The sequence below is a fragment of the Notamacropus eugenii genome, chromosome 5 (genome assembly GCF_028372415.1).
Source record: "Notamacropus eugenii isolate mMacEug1 chromosome 5, mMacEug1.pri_v2, whole genome shotgun sequence".
NCBI classification, from domain to species: Eukaryota; Metazoa; Chordata; class Mammalia; order Diprotodontia; family Macropodidae; genus Notamacropus; species Notamacropus eugenii.
In genome coordinates, this window is record NC_092876.1 from 345050979 (window position 1) to 345065472 (window position 14494).

At 40.7% G+C, this 14494-nt stretch overlaps 1 long non-coding RNA gene across 1 annotated transcript in view; it reads right to left on the bottom strand.

Annotated features, from left to right (window-relative positions):
* Positions 1-11522, bottom strand: part of LOC140506564 (uncharacterized) — a 90160-nt gene extending 78638 nt beyond the window's left edge. Inside the window, exon 1 of the long non-coding RNA XR_011967977.1 lies at positions 11295-11522. This is a non-coding gene — a long non-coding RNA (uncharacterized lncRNA). The remainder of the gene's footprint in view (positions 1-11294) is intronic.
* Between the last annotated feature and the right edge of the window lie 2972 nt (positions 11523-14494).

Genomic DNA, 14494 nt, shown 5'->3' on the forward strand with positions numbered 1-14494 from the left:
CCAATTAAGTTCATAGCAGTCTTGAAGCAGACCCTGAGCCATTGGATGGTTTATGGACATTCAAGAGACATTCCTTGTCTTTGGAGACTCCCCTAGCTGTTGTTTATGGAGCTCTTGGTCACATCTTTATGGTTTTTGGAGGCACTCCCTTATCTTATCATTTATGCTGAAGTCTTGCACTGTCAGGAGTGGTTATCACCAAGAATTCTTCTGATTTGTGTATCAAAAGGCCATGGCTCTGACACCTGAAATTCCTCACTCCCCTGTTTCCTTAATCTCCCCTTCCCTTCTGATTCTTTCCTTTCTAGAACCTGCCCAATTCCCACCTTTCTCCTCAATTCCCTGCCTTTCTTTGTTTGAAAAGTATATATACACATACACACATATACATAAGCATATATACATACACACAACACACACACACACACACACACACGCATGTGTCTTCCATATCCATTACTGAGCTGAGCTGTTTGACATTAGGCTAGCTGCTCCCATGAGCATGTTTTACTTCCCTGCTTAATAAAAATCTTCTCTAATTTCACAGGCATCATATTCCTCTGGTTTTCTTCCCTTTAGGGAAAAGGGTGATTTGGGTCTTGAGAACTGGCTTTTGCATTCTCCTGGTTTCTTCCCCGTTTTGGCAGAAAAGGAGATCCAAATTCTCTAGAGAATCTGCCTCAATTTACAAGATATAAGAAAGGCAAAAAATATGGTCCCTTCCCTCAAAGTGCTCACATTCTAATGGAAGAGACAACATACAAACAACTATGTGTGCACAAAATATATACGGAGTAGATACAGATGGAGTAGTAAGGGAGACAAGGGAAAAGCCTCTTGCAGAAGGTGGAACTTGAGCTGTCTTGAAGGAAGCTGAGGAAGTGAGGAGGAAAATGTTCAATGCCTAGGGGACAGCCAATGAAATGACAACGGGTCGGGAAAGCAGTATTGTATGTGAGGGGCTCCAAGAAGGCAGCTGTATAAAGCACATGCAGGGTAGTAAAATGAGAAGGTAGAAAGGGACCAGGTCTCAAATGCCAAACAAAGGAGTTTCTATTTGGTGGCAGAGGTAGTAGAGAGCCACTGGAGCTCATTAAGGAGTAGAGGTGACATGGTCAGATCTCTGGGTAACACAGCTCCCCTGGAGCTGCCTGGAAGGCCAGGTGTGTTAGATTTCACCTCTTCTCCAGGGTTCTCTGCTATCCTTAAGAGAAATGGAGGCTGGGTGTCCAGGCTGTTTTCCAATGGCTCCGGCCACCCAAGTTTAGGGATGGTCCCCGGCACCTTAATTATATTTAATCATTAACAGTTGGATTAGCTTTTACAAAGGAATATTTACTTCCAAAGGCATAATCACAAGGACACTCTTCCAACAACAATATGGAAAAGTTATTCCACCAATTCTAAAGTGGGGAAAAGGACTGGGTTCATAGTTTAACTCAGTTCCTATACAGCACAGTTCCATATTCCAAATCCAATGTATTCTGACTCTCCCACCATGACCAGTGATCTGGGTGGAATGAATGAAAGTATGGCTAGGACTAGACTGGGTGGACAGTGATGCTGTGTCATCAGGAGGGGCCCAAGACCCAGTGAATGCCAGAAACAAGAAAGCGAAAGGTTTAAGACATAAGCCAATTTGTTAAATATAGAGCAAGCATTCCAAAGTATGAAGTGAGGCGTTTTGGCAGGTAGAGTTAGGAAAGGAATAAATTTTTATATACAGCACCCATATATTATATACAAGGCACTGTGCTATATGCTTTAAAAATATCGTGTAATTTGATTCTTAAAACAAGATGGGTACTATTATTTCCATTTTACACTTGAGGAAACTGAGGAAAATAGAAGCTAATTGACTTGCCCATGGTCACATTAGGCTAGTAAATATCTGAGGATGGACTCGAACTCAGATTATCCTGACTCTAGGCCCAGTACTTTAACCACTGCATCACCTAGCAGGATAGGAATGATGGAGAGTAGAGTTGGAATGTGGTTCAGAATTACAGGGATGGAGAAAATAGGAAGGTGTGGGAGGTGTTGCTTGTCCTTTGTTTTCAAAGAGGACCAATGACATCATTGGTTGATGTCTTGTCATGCTCATGGATTGGATTTAAGTGAGGCAATTTCGCAAAGTCATCAGATGTACTCTTTCTTCCAGAATCATCAAAGTCCGGTGGCAAGACAAAAGTCAAGATAACTGGTGATGGCCCAGAATGCAGTGAATGACTATACCCTCTTTGATGTCTCTCCAAGTTCTAAGCTCTCCATAGCATCTAGTTCAGCCCTCTTCATGACCATCAGAACAAATTGTTCTCATCCACCCATACTACCAGGGAAGTCTTCACATGCTTGGGATAGATACTCCCCTAACCCACCGATGGTTTGAGGCCTCTTGGTTATCCTTAACTTAGTTTAGCCTGCCTACTGAGATTTTTTTTTTAACCAGTGGGTGGCACTTGAGCTAAGCCATGAATATAGATAGGCAATCCAAGAAAAAGGAGAAGGAGCGAGTATTCAAAAATGGCAGACACGGAAGTGGGAAACAACATATTGGGAATAGCAAGTAGACCAATTTTGCTGGAATATGGAGTATGTGAGGGAATGTGAAATCAAGAAAAAGTAGGTTAGAGCCAGATTGTGGAGGGCTTTAAATGTGGAGGGAATGTTCTGACCTGTGCTTTGACAACTTCAGTTTGGAAGCTATGTAGAGAATGGATTGGAAAAGAAAGGAGATAAAGGTGAGAAGACCAATTTGGAGGCTGTTGTGGTAGTCCAGGTGAAAGGTTAAAAGGGACCAAACTAGTATAGAAGTACAGAAGAAGAGAAAGAGGAAATATAAAGACAGAATTATGCTCCAAATCACTAATAATTAGAGAAATGCAAATTAAAGCAGCTCTGAGGTACCATCTCACACCCATAATATTGACAAAATTAGCAAAAATGGGAAATGACATGTTGGAGGGGCTGTACAAAATGGGCAAATTAATGTACTGTTGGTAGAATTGTGAATCAATCCAGCCATTCAAGAAAGCAGTTTGTAACTTTGCCCAGAGAGTTATTAAACTGTGCATTCTCTGACCCAGCAACACCACTACTAGACTTACAACACAAATACCTCAACAAAAAAGGAAAATTGCTTATGTGATCAAATGAAATAATAAGTGTATGAGATACGAGATGATAATTGTACTGACACATAGTAAATACTGTATAAATGTTAGCTTTTGTTATAATTGTGTACAAAAATATCTAGAATAGCTCATTTTGTGATAGCAAAGAACTAGAAACAAAGAAGGTATCCATAAATTTAGGAATGACTGACCAAATTATGTTATGTAAATATAATGGAATACTATTGGGCTATAAGAAATGGTAAAAGAGCCAGTTTCAGAGAAACCTGGGAAGATGTGTATGAACTGATTCAGAATGAAATGAGCGGAACCAGGAGAACAATACATACCACAACAACAATATTGTAAGAACAAATAACTTTGAAAGACTTACAAACTTTGATCAATGCAATGGCTAACTATAATTCCAGAAGAATGATCATAGAGTGTGCTACCCACCTTCTGACATAGAAGAGTAAACTTATAGTGCAAATGGAGATGTGGATTTTGGAAATGGCCAATGGGGGAATTTATTTTCCTTGACTATGCATATTTGTCACAAGGATTTGTGTTTTTCCCCTAGTGGGGTACAAGGGAGGTGGGAAAGAGAAAAAAATCTATTTATGTTAATTGAAAAAAATAATTTTAAAAAAGGATGAGGCTACAAAGAAAATAACAAACAGACAAAAATGGAGAAGATTTGTTGAATTCTGTAGGAAACTAGTTTTTTTCATTGGTGACAGTAGAACCATGATGTTTGAAAAAAATCACACATCCCTTATGTGCTACATTAGAAAATAGAATTAGCACTAAAGAAAACAAAGAAAAACAGGTGGATTAGACCAAGTATACACAGATTTAAGCTAGAAGTAGTACAATTTTAAAGTATTGCAGGAATCTAGTTTCCAGATATTTGAAAGAGAGCAGAATTTCACTGTTATATGGAACTATCCCCTAAACCTAATTCTCCTAATTTACTGATTTCCTTTGAGAACACTGCCATCTTTCCAGTCACCAAAGAACTCGATCTCTTAGTCATCCTCAACTTATTCATCTTCCTCATCTGCTATATCTGGGAGTATGCTAATCATTGAGGAATGAATCTAGTGTCAATGTGGAGACAGAGTTCTACGGAGGGGAGGCAGATGATTATCTGTCCAAAGTCCTTTCTGTCTATCAGGTGATGTTGCTGTGACCTGAGAGATCCAGGAGGCTTCCCTCAAATTAGGCAAAAGTAACCAAAGTTATGGGGAGTCTGGTCAGAAGACAAGAAATTGACATTCAAGTTTGGCCAGGCCTGAGAATAGCTTCCACAGAACTGGAGAAGTTTCTTTCCAATGAAAGAAGAAGCCAGAGTGAGTGGCCTGGATGCAAATGATGCAAGCCTCCTTTGGAAGTCTCTAGAGAAAAGAAGCCAGGAGGTGGATAGCCTGACTCTAGGCTAAAGTAGATCAGGGACTATTCTGTTTCTATCTTTGTATCACCATTACCTAATAATAATAGCTAACATTTATATAGAGCTAACATTTATTTATAAAGAGATTTGCAAAGCAGCTACAAAGCAGATGGAGTACTGGACCTGGAGTCATGTTCAAAGCCAGTTTCAGATACTTACTACCCATGAGGCCCTTGGTAAATTACTTAACTCTATCTCAATTTTCTCATGTGTAAAATAAGAATAACAATAACACCTCCCTACCTCTTCAGATTGTCTTGAGAATCAAATGGAATAATTTCATTGTGAACATCAACGTACTATATAAATGTTACCTATCATCATCTTAAAATCACTAAGCTGTATATATTTGCTGACCTAATCATCACACAACTGGAATATGCTCCAAGAAGTCCAATGATCAAGGAAAGTCCTGTACATAACAAAATATTCATGTTCATGATATTCAATGGTTTCAGTCATGTCTGATTCCATGTGACCCTATTTAGGATTTTCTTGGCAAAGATACTGGAGAGGTCTGCCATTTCCTTCCCTACCTCATTTTACAGATGAAGAAACTGAGGCAAACAGGGTGAAGTGACTTGTTCAGGGTCACACAGCTAGAAGGTATCTGAGGTGGAACTTGAACTCAGGTCTTCCTGACTGCAAGTCTAAGCATTCAGTCCATTACTTCAGGATGCCTCAATGAGGGGAGGATAAAGAAGGATGGCAGGCATAAGCAACAAAGCTCAACAATACAACTTTGAGTAGGTGACAAAAAATGAAATAGAATAAAAATTTTAAAGCAGTTTAGAGATGAAAGCAATACTGATAATTTTATATTTACATTTGGTTCTAGGCTTCATAGAAGTGCTAGAAAGAAGGGTCATGTAGATGTGGGAGAGCCAGATTTGAGGAGTAGCCCTGTGTCAGTCCCAAAGGCAGCTGGTGGCACAGTGAATAGAACATGGGACCTGGAGTGAGGAAGACCAGAGTTCAAATCCAGCCTCAGATACTTACTAGCTGTGTGGCCCTAGGCAACCTAACCTCTGTCTGCCTCAATTTCCTTATCTGTAAAATGAGCAAATAGCATATTTGGCACACTTTTGGCAGCTGTGTAGAGGATGGATTAGAGTGAGGAACTCCAATCTACCCAACTTTCTCCCAGGATCATATGAGATAATAATTGTAAAGCATTTAACACAATGCCAGAAATGCATTAGCTATTTTGAGGTCTAGCTTTTTTTGTGGTAGACTGCATCTGTTCTTGACTTTGACTTCTTCTGCTACCAGGACCTTCTCTGGGATTTTGTTTGTTGGAAACTTCCATGAGAGATCCTTTCTCTTGGGAGATATTCAAGCATCTTCTTGACTTCAGCATCAATAATAGGAAATTCCTTAGAATGGCTTGAGTAAGATCTGACAGATCCAATCAGTTGCCAAACCTGGTTGTTTTTACATAGATAAACTCTCTGTCATCTTCTTTTCTATTCATGTGGCCACTGGCCCAATTCAGATTCTCATCCTCTGGACTGTTGCAACAGCTTTTTAATTGGTCTCCCCTCCTCAAGTCTAGCTATTTATTCACAGTTGCCAAAGTGATTTTGCAAAATACTGGACTGACCACAGCACACCCCTGTTCCAATTCCAGTGACTCCTGATCATGTCCTGGATCAAATATAAACTCCTCTTTTTTAAAGCCCTTCACAAACTGACCTCAAACTATCTTTCCAGACTATTATTGTCATCATGGTTATCATTGTCACCTCCTTCTTCCCCTTCCTTTCCTCCTCCTCCTCCTCCTCATTCTTCATTTTCTCCTTCTCCTCCTTCTCCTCATCCTTCTTCTCCTTTTCCTCCTTCTCCTTCTTCTTTTCCTTCTCCTCCTCCTCTTTCTCCTCTTCTTCTTTTTCTCCTCCTCCTCCTCTTTCTTTTCTTTCTTCTCCTCTTTCTCCTCCTCCTTCTCCTCCTTTTTTCCTCTTCTTCCTCCTCCTCCTTCTTCTTCCCATCCATTTACCCCTTCCCCATCCTCTATACTCTACCTTTCAAACTGTCCTTCTTGCTAATTCTCACATATCATATTCCTTCTCCTGTCTCTGTCTTTTGCTCTAGCTGCTCTCCATGCCCAACATGCTATCCCTTTTCATCTCCACCTCTTAGAACCCCTTGTTTTCAAGGCACAGATCAAGTGCCACCTTCTACATTAAACCTTTCTAGATCCCCCAAACTCCTAGCACCATTTTCCTTCCCCCCAAAAAGATGCCTTATATTTATTTTGAATCTATTTTGTCAAGTCAACAAGCATTTATTGAAGTGCTTACTATGTGTTAGACATAGTGCTATGCCCTGGGCATAGAAAGGAGGGGGAAAGAATCCCTGCTGTCAGAAATTCACCATCTAGAGAGAGAAACAGCATGCAAACAATCGTGTATAAATGAGCTAAAGAATTCCAGGTATAAGGTGTGGCTAGTGAAAAGGCACAGAGAAGAAAGAAGAAATATTTTGTGTGAGGCACAATAAAGAAACCAGTGTCACTGAATCATAGAGTACAACAGTAGAGTAAGCTGCAAGAAGACTGGAAAAATAGGAAGGAGGCAGATTATGAGGGAATTTAAAAGCTAAACAGAGGATTTGATAGTTGATCTTGGAGGTAATAGGGAGCCCCTGGAGTTTACTGACTAGGGAGGTGACATGGTCAAATTTGTGCTTTAGAAAGATCATTTTGATAACTGAGTGGACACTGGAGTGAGGAGATTTGAGGCAGGGAGACCGATCAGAAAGCTATTGCACTAGTCTAGGTGTGAGGTCAGGACATCTTGAACAAGTGAGAAGATGAAATGAGAGATTTAGAAGAGATGTTGCAAAGGTAGAATGGACAGGACTTAGCCACAGATTAGAGGTGGAGAGAGAATGAGGAGTCAAAGATGAAACTAGGTACATGTGACTGGGACGATGGTAGTATTGAACACAAGCTTCTTAAAAGTTGGGGCTATTTGATTTGGGTATGTGTATCCCCAGCACCTTCCACTGTACCTGGCACATAATAGGTGCTTATCCCTACTATGTGCCTACTACATATTAGGTACATCTTTCCTAAATGTATCGATTGATCCACTCTTCCCATCTCTAAATGAAGTAGCAGGGCATCCTGAGACACAAATAGGAGGAGGCCTGTGCTAGGCAAGACAAACCACTAGCTCCCTTCAGACTCTATAGTGATTGCCCAGGACTCTCAACCCAAGAGCCTTGGGAATATCAGTGCCTCCAAAACTCTGGCTCTGCTTCCAACCTATTTGTATCTCCAGAACTTAGAACAGAGCACATAATCAATGCTTAATGAATGCCTTTTCATTCATTCTTTCTTTCATCCATCCCCATAAAACCCATGAACCTTTACTAGAGAATTTGAGCAGCCCTGGCACAGAGGTAAAGAATGAACAGAGCATCCCATTAATTAATTCATTAATTGATTGATTAATCTACTAGGAGCATGGCATTAGCTGCATTTGCCAAGTCCCATTGAAGGATCATCACTGGACCTTGTTCTTCCTCCTGCCATAGCTTAAAGACCACTGCATGCAAGGCCCAATGATAGATGTCTCTCCCCATCTCCCAACCAATATCTGATGAGGACCCAATGGTGCACGTTGTCCTGTACCTTCCCTCTTTCCCTGTCCCTGTTCCCCCATAGCTCATGTTAAGCCTAAAGTTTTTCCTTGTGTGAGTTAAAATACAGATTTTCATAAGGGTCTACTGCTTTTTAGTGAAAGTCTTTAATTCTCATGTATGTTAGAATGGACTAGAGCGAGCCTTTAATAATAACAATAGCTAGCATTTAGATAGTGCTTGAAGTTTAGCAAAGGACTTTACATACATTTTCTCATTTGATCCTCACAACGGCTCTGAGAGCTAAGTCCTGTTATTATGTCCAATTTTCATCTTATTGTTTTGACATGTTATTATTATATCCTTATAGATAAGGAAACTGAGGTTGAAAGAGATTAAGTGATTTGTCCCCACATCCAAGTGTATGAGGCAGGCTTAGAGTTTCGTTTTTCCTAACTCTACCCTTTCTGCTATACTGTTAAGCTGCCTCTATAATATTTTAAGTAGATGAAGGTACTCCCCAAATTCTACTGTTTTATCCCCAGAAGTACTCTGCAAAGGTACCAGTAACTGTAGCCTGTCTGAGGAAATATGAAATGTAATGGCTATACAGAGTGATATATTTATGTGCCACCCACCCACCCAATTAACAGGGCTGCCCCACCTGCTGTTTCCTCAATCTTCACACCCACACCTACACACCTCTACACAGAAGCATGAGAGCAGAACGGGAATTATTCCTTTAGCTGGCTGCTGGGATCTTTCTTTGGCCCTCCCAGGTGGTTCACTGCTCTAACATAAAAGGCAACCTGCCTCCAGCCTTGAAGCTGGTGGAAAAAGCTTGATTAAAGGTGGACTGCACGCTGTGGAAATTGCCGAGCCGAGCAGTTTAGTCCTCCTGAAGGGCACCGCACATCAGTCAGGATGCCTGTCATCACCACTCCTGGTGCTGGGAAGGCTTCCAGCAAGGTAAAGACCAGAGAGAAATGGCCCCTGTTTATGCCATCATATTGTGTTTGGACAGAATGAGAGTATTTGTGCTTGTCTGATGCAGGGTTTGACAGCTTGGCATCTCTCTCCCATGTTGCAACAGTGAAAAGTCTAGGGAGCAGTGTTAGGTCACCTCCCAGGTGACCCTTCAGGGAAGGCAATTCTCTAGACCAAGGGCTCATAAGCTTTTTTGTGTGTTGTGGTCCCCTCTGGTAGCCTGTCGAAGTCAGTGAGCTCCTTCTCAGAACATTATTGTAAAAGTATAAAATAAAATACATAGGATTCCAAAGGAAATGAATTATATTAAAATATATTTATCAAAATATATTCTTAAATACCACATTCATGGCTCCCAGGTAAAGAATCCCCCTGCTCTAAAGATGACATTCCATCTTGTGACTTTGAACAAAGTATCTTTTCTTTAATTTCTCAAGTATCTGGGTTTGATTCTCACCACCACCTGTTCTCCTTTGCCCAGCGAAGATTCCAGCTCCACCATTAGGGGATGTAGTAGCAGGAGCACCAGACCATGAGTCCAGGAGACGTGTTCAAATATGGCCTTGGACGCCTACTAGTTGTAGGCTAGTAGGGCAATTCACTTATTCTAAACCTCAGTTTCTTCATCTGTAAAATGAGGATATTAATGGTGCCTACCTTCCAGGGTTCTTTTGAGGATCAAGGGAGATAATGTTTAGGACATACTTTGTAAGCCTTAAAGTACAAGAGAAATACTAGTTGTCGTTATGATGATTTTTAATTACCTTTGTGGCCAAAATAATTTTTCACTTTGATGTCCAACCTTGTGATGGGGTCCTCTCTGATCTTACCTAGGATGGTCCTTGAACAGCAGACACTTAGTCTGTGGAGCTCGGTCTACACTCAGTTCCTTTCCTATGTATCAGAATCTGTTAGAACTTGTGTCTCCATGGTCTTTGAGAAGCTGGGGCAGCCACTCACCACAAGAGATTACCACAAGAGGAAGGATTTAGTGAGTAAACAGTATATAATCCACAGTCCTTCCCTCAGGTTTAGATTGGTGGATAGGGTTGAATTATTATCAATAACAGGTATAACCACAGAGGAGCTACTTAATGTTGGTAACAACTCATGCCACATCCACCTGTTCTGATCCAATCTCTTGAGAAACCCATTGTGGACAGAGACAGCATGGCACATTGGAAAGTCAACTGGGAATTGGCATCAGAAGGCCTAAATTCTAAACCCAGCTACCCCACTGTATTAACAAGCCCCCTAGCACACCCAGGATGGCCTGCTAGCACAGGTTCTTTGATCTGCCTTATAAAGGAAAGACAGCTTCAAAGGGGTTAACAATCCTTCTTTAATTAAACATATATAAGTCATTCACTAGTTCAGGGGAAAGGTCAGCACCCTGAATATGGAAAAAATACAAACAGAGAAAATACAAGCAGAGAAATTACCACAAAAATCAGCCGACAGGGCATAAAATAATATGCCTCCTCCTACATATACCACCGATGGGAGAGGACAAACCTCCGAGAAGTAGGGGGGCTCTTAACTAACAGCTACTCAGAGTCCTGTACAGGGAATCAAAAGGTCCTTGTCATAAGCAAACTCCCAAAGCAAAATACCAGCCTTCAGTATACAAAACAAAGACTCAGCCACTAATTGGCTCAGTAGTCACAGCATACCTGTGAATGATCAGGGTTCAAAGGGAATCAATCCTTCAGATGTTTTCAATAAGCCTGGGAAACTGAACTCCAAAAAGAAAACAACAAAGATGTCACTTTGCTTACTCTTACCCACCTGGTATCTGTGTGACCTTAGGAGGTCACTTAGGCTCTCTGGGCCTCAGTTGCCTCATCTTTAAATGAGGGGTTGGCTTGAGAATAATGCCCAAATTACCTACCTTGTAAAAAAGAATAGGAGCAAATGGGATAATACATAAAAGCACTACAGAAATACTACCTATTGTTATTATTATTGTGAGGAGGTAATATATATAACAGCTGTGACAACCATAAAATAATATCAAAGTTTAAGATAGTATCATTGTTCTTTTTTATCTCAGATACAAAATTCTCCTTAAATTTATAAACTGTAATCTTTACTAGGGGGAATATACTCTGTTTTGAAGTTCTTGAGCATCATTATTGTGGATTGCTTCCTACCTCCCAAATAACATTGATAGCTCCAGTGTGGTGGATTGCATGCTCCAGAGGGCAGGGTGTTGGAGTAACTGCCGGCTCAGTGAAGAGACCCCCGACCAGTGGGACATCTCGAATCTCAGGCATGCAGTGATGAGGTGGGAGACAGAGATGTTGCAAGCTCTGTTTATTATTAGCAAGTACAAGCCTTATATACTGTTTAGCCATAAGTTCCATACTCGTGGCAAGCTAGTGATATATTTACTTTAACCACTTCTCCTGCAGGTACAGATACATGTCCTCATGACTGCCTTGGAATGTCTTAATAAGTACCAGAATGTTTACTCAAGACAGAGATCTTGGGGCTATTGTGTAGGATCCTGGAGGGCTGAACCAACAACCTTGGCTCCATTTGCACAATAGAGTGGGCTTATCAGGCCATCAGGTGCTCCTGAAACCATTGTGGCCCTCTGAGGTTCCCTACAGCAGGGATTATCTCACTTCTTTGTATGTGCCCCCAGTGCCCAGAATGGTACTTGGCATACAATTGGCATGTGTCATGTCCCAAATACAGAAAGAAACCATAAAGATGGAAACTGCCTTAATCCTCCTCAATAGGCAGGTGGTATACTGATAGATTGATCATAGAACCATAGAAACAGCATGGAATTTGGAATCAGGAGACTTGGCTTGGCTACTACAACCTCAATAACCTTGGTTAGGTTACTTTACTTCTTTGGGTCTCAGTTGCTTTGCCTGTAAAACAAAGGGTTAGATAGATGATGTCTAAGGCCTTTTCCATTTCTAAACCCTATGATCTTGCTTTGTTTATGCATTAAAAAAAATAGGAGGAAATCATTAATAAGACAGTTTATATAGACCATACCTTCTATAATGAACCTATGAATTTCTCTGGTCTTGCTTTTTAAGAAGCTAATGCTCTATATCACCCTCCTCCCAGTAACCCAAACCTAGGCAGTGTCATTCACACGTCACTCCCTCAATATTCTCTAGATTCATAGGCAAATCACTGATTTTAAATCTGGTGATCTTTGAGAAAGGAGGTCTAGCTCTAGACCCAGAGCATGGGATCCTTAGTTGCCAAGTTCTAAAGAGTAGAGAACCATGACCTTCTGGGCTAAAATGATATCAACTTAAGGAGACTCTACTTCTGGACAGGAATCTTTGGAAAACCCTGAGAATAAGGAAGAAAGGTAAATACATGACTCTAGAGATCTGACCAGTCAGTAATAAAAAGATCTATAGAAGGAGGATACAGCAGTGGCTTCTAAACTTTTTCATCTCAGGATTCCTTTTGTTGTCATTGTTATTCAGTCCTTTCAGTTGTGTCCTGCTCTTTGTTACACATTTTGGGGTTTTCTTGGCAAAGATATTGGAATGGTCTGCCATTTCCTTCTCCAGACTGTTTTACAGATGAGGAAACTGAGACTAACAAAGTTAAGTGACTTGCCTAGGCTCACATAGCTAGGAAGTGTCTGAGGTCAGGTTTGAACTCATGAAGGTGAGTTTTCCTGACTTCAGGCCCAGTGCTCTATCTGCTGTATTAACAAGCTGCTCTAGGACCTCTTTACAATATTAAAAATTGTTGAGGAACCCTCAAAGAATTTTTGTTTATATGGATTATATTTATTGAAATTTAACATACTAGAAATGAAAACATCTCAATATTATTATGAAAATAGTTTTGTCCTCATTGACCCCATAAAAGGGTCTTGAGGAATTCCCAAGAGTACTTGAACCACATTTTGAGAACCTCTTCTTTACTGAATTCTGGGAGCAGAATCCCAAAAACTTGCTCTTTTCTCCTGTTTGAGTCTGCTGCTTTTTCACCAAATGATCCAATCTAATGTTTTGTACCTCTATTAGATGAAGTGGCCTTAGAAGATAGGCCAAGCCCAAGTTCAAAGAGCTGGAAAAGACCTTTGATTAGTAACCATCTAGTTCAACACCCTTATTTTACAAATGAAGAAACTGAGACTTTGAATAGTGAAGACTTCCCGGAGATCCTCTGGCTATCTTGTGACAGGCTTAGATCTCAAACTCAAGTCTTCTCACTCTTTGTCAGTGTATTTCTCCCACCACGACATCATACTGAATACTTCCTTGAATAGTGGGAGTTAGAGTCTTGTCAGGTTCTCCATGCCAAGAGCATCCCTCTCTTTTCATCCCTTTCTTTTTACTATTAGGAGATACCTTGTTTTCCAGAGCTAAGGCCCAGCAAGCAAGCTGTGCCCTGAGGTTGGCATAACAACAATTCTTTGCGTTCTCTCTCTTCTCTCTCTGGACGAACTCTGCTGCAGTGAAATCACGAACTGTTTCACACCAGCCCCAGGTGTTTGTTCGCTTGAGCTTGGACAAACACCTGCAGGAACCATGTTCTGGTCATGAAGCCCTGCTATGAATCAAACTTGCCTCGTTGTTGCTGTTACCTCCTCAGTGCCTATGCCTCACTGCATGGTTTTTGTCTTGGGGTTTTTTTGGTCTATCCATTGTTATGTGTATCAAAGGTTAGCTGTGCTATAGTAGGTCTGTTCTGTCTTAGAGCAGACCCTGGCACACGTGTCTAATTTCCCTCCTCCAACAGAATAAAGAATGCTTTTTGCTTATAATTACTGCTAACTCTTTGGCTTTGTTTTGCTTGATTTTATTTTATTTTTCAGAGTTTAACAGTTAGTGTATAACCTCTAAGAGCTTTTTGGTATTTTCAGAGTTAACAATTGTTCCATAAACTCTATGACTTGGGTAATTTATTTTCTAGGTTTGACAGTCTTCATGTGTTTAAAAAAAAGAAAGAAAGAAAGGAGAGTGAATGGAACTGAAACATAAGTGGAACCTGAGGAACCTTCTCCTTGCATATTGTGTCAAAGGCTTGTGAAAAGATTCCAGACAAATCACAGGAAGTAGGGTGCAGCAAAACACTTAGCATTCACTAGGGCAGGACTCTATAAGAGGCAGGAGAGAAAGTTATGTTCCCATAGTGAAGGCCAACAGAATTGCCCTCCAGATCTGACCTGCCTATCAGGGAAAACAAAATGAAATAAAACAAAGCAAAAAACCCAAAAACCATTGATGAGGTAACCAGGTCTGATATGGCATAAAGAGCTGTAGATGTCCAAGAACACAGAATCTTTGTGCATTAAATGAGTTACTCTGAAGAACAGTGAAGCCAGTTTTTAGCCAGGTAATTATTAAAAGCAAGGGAA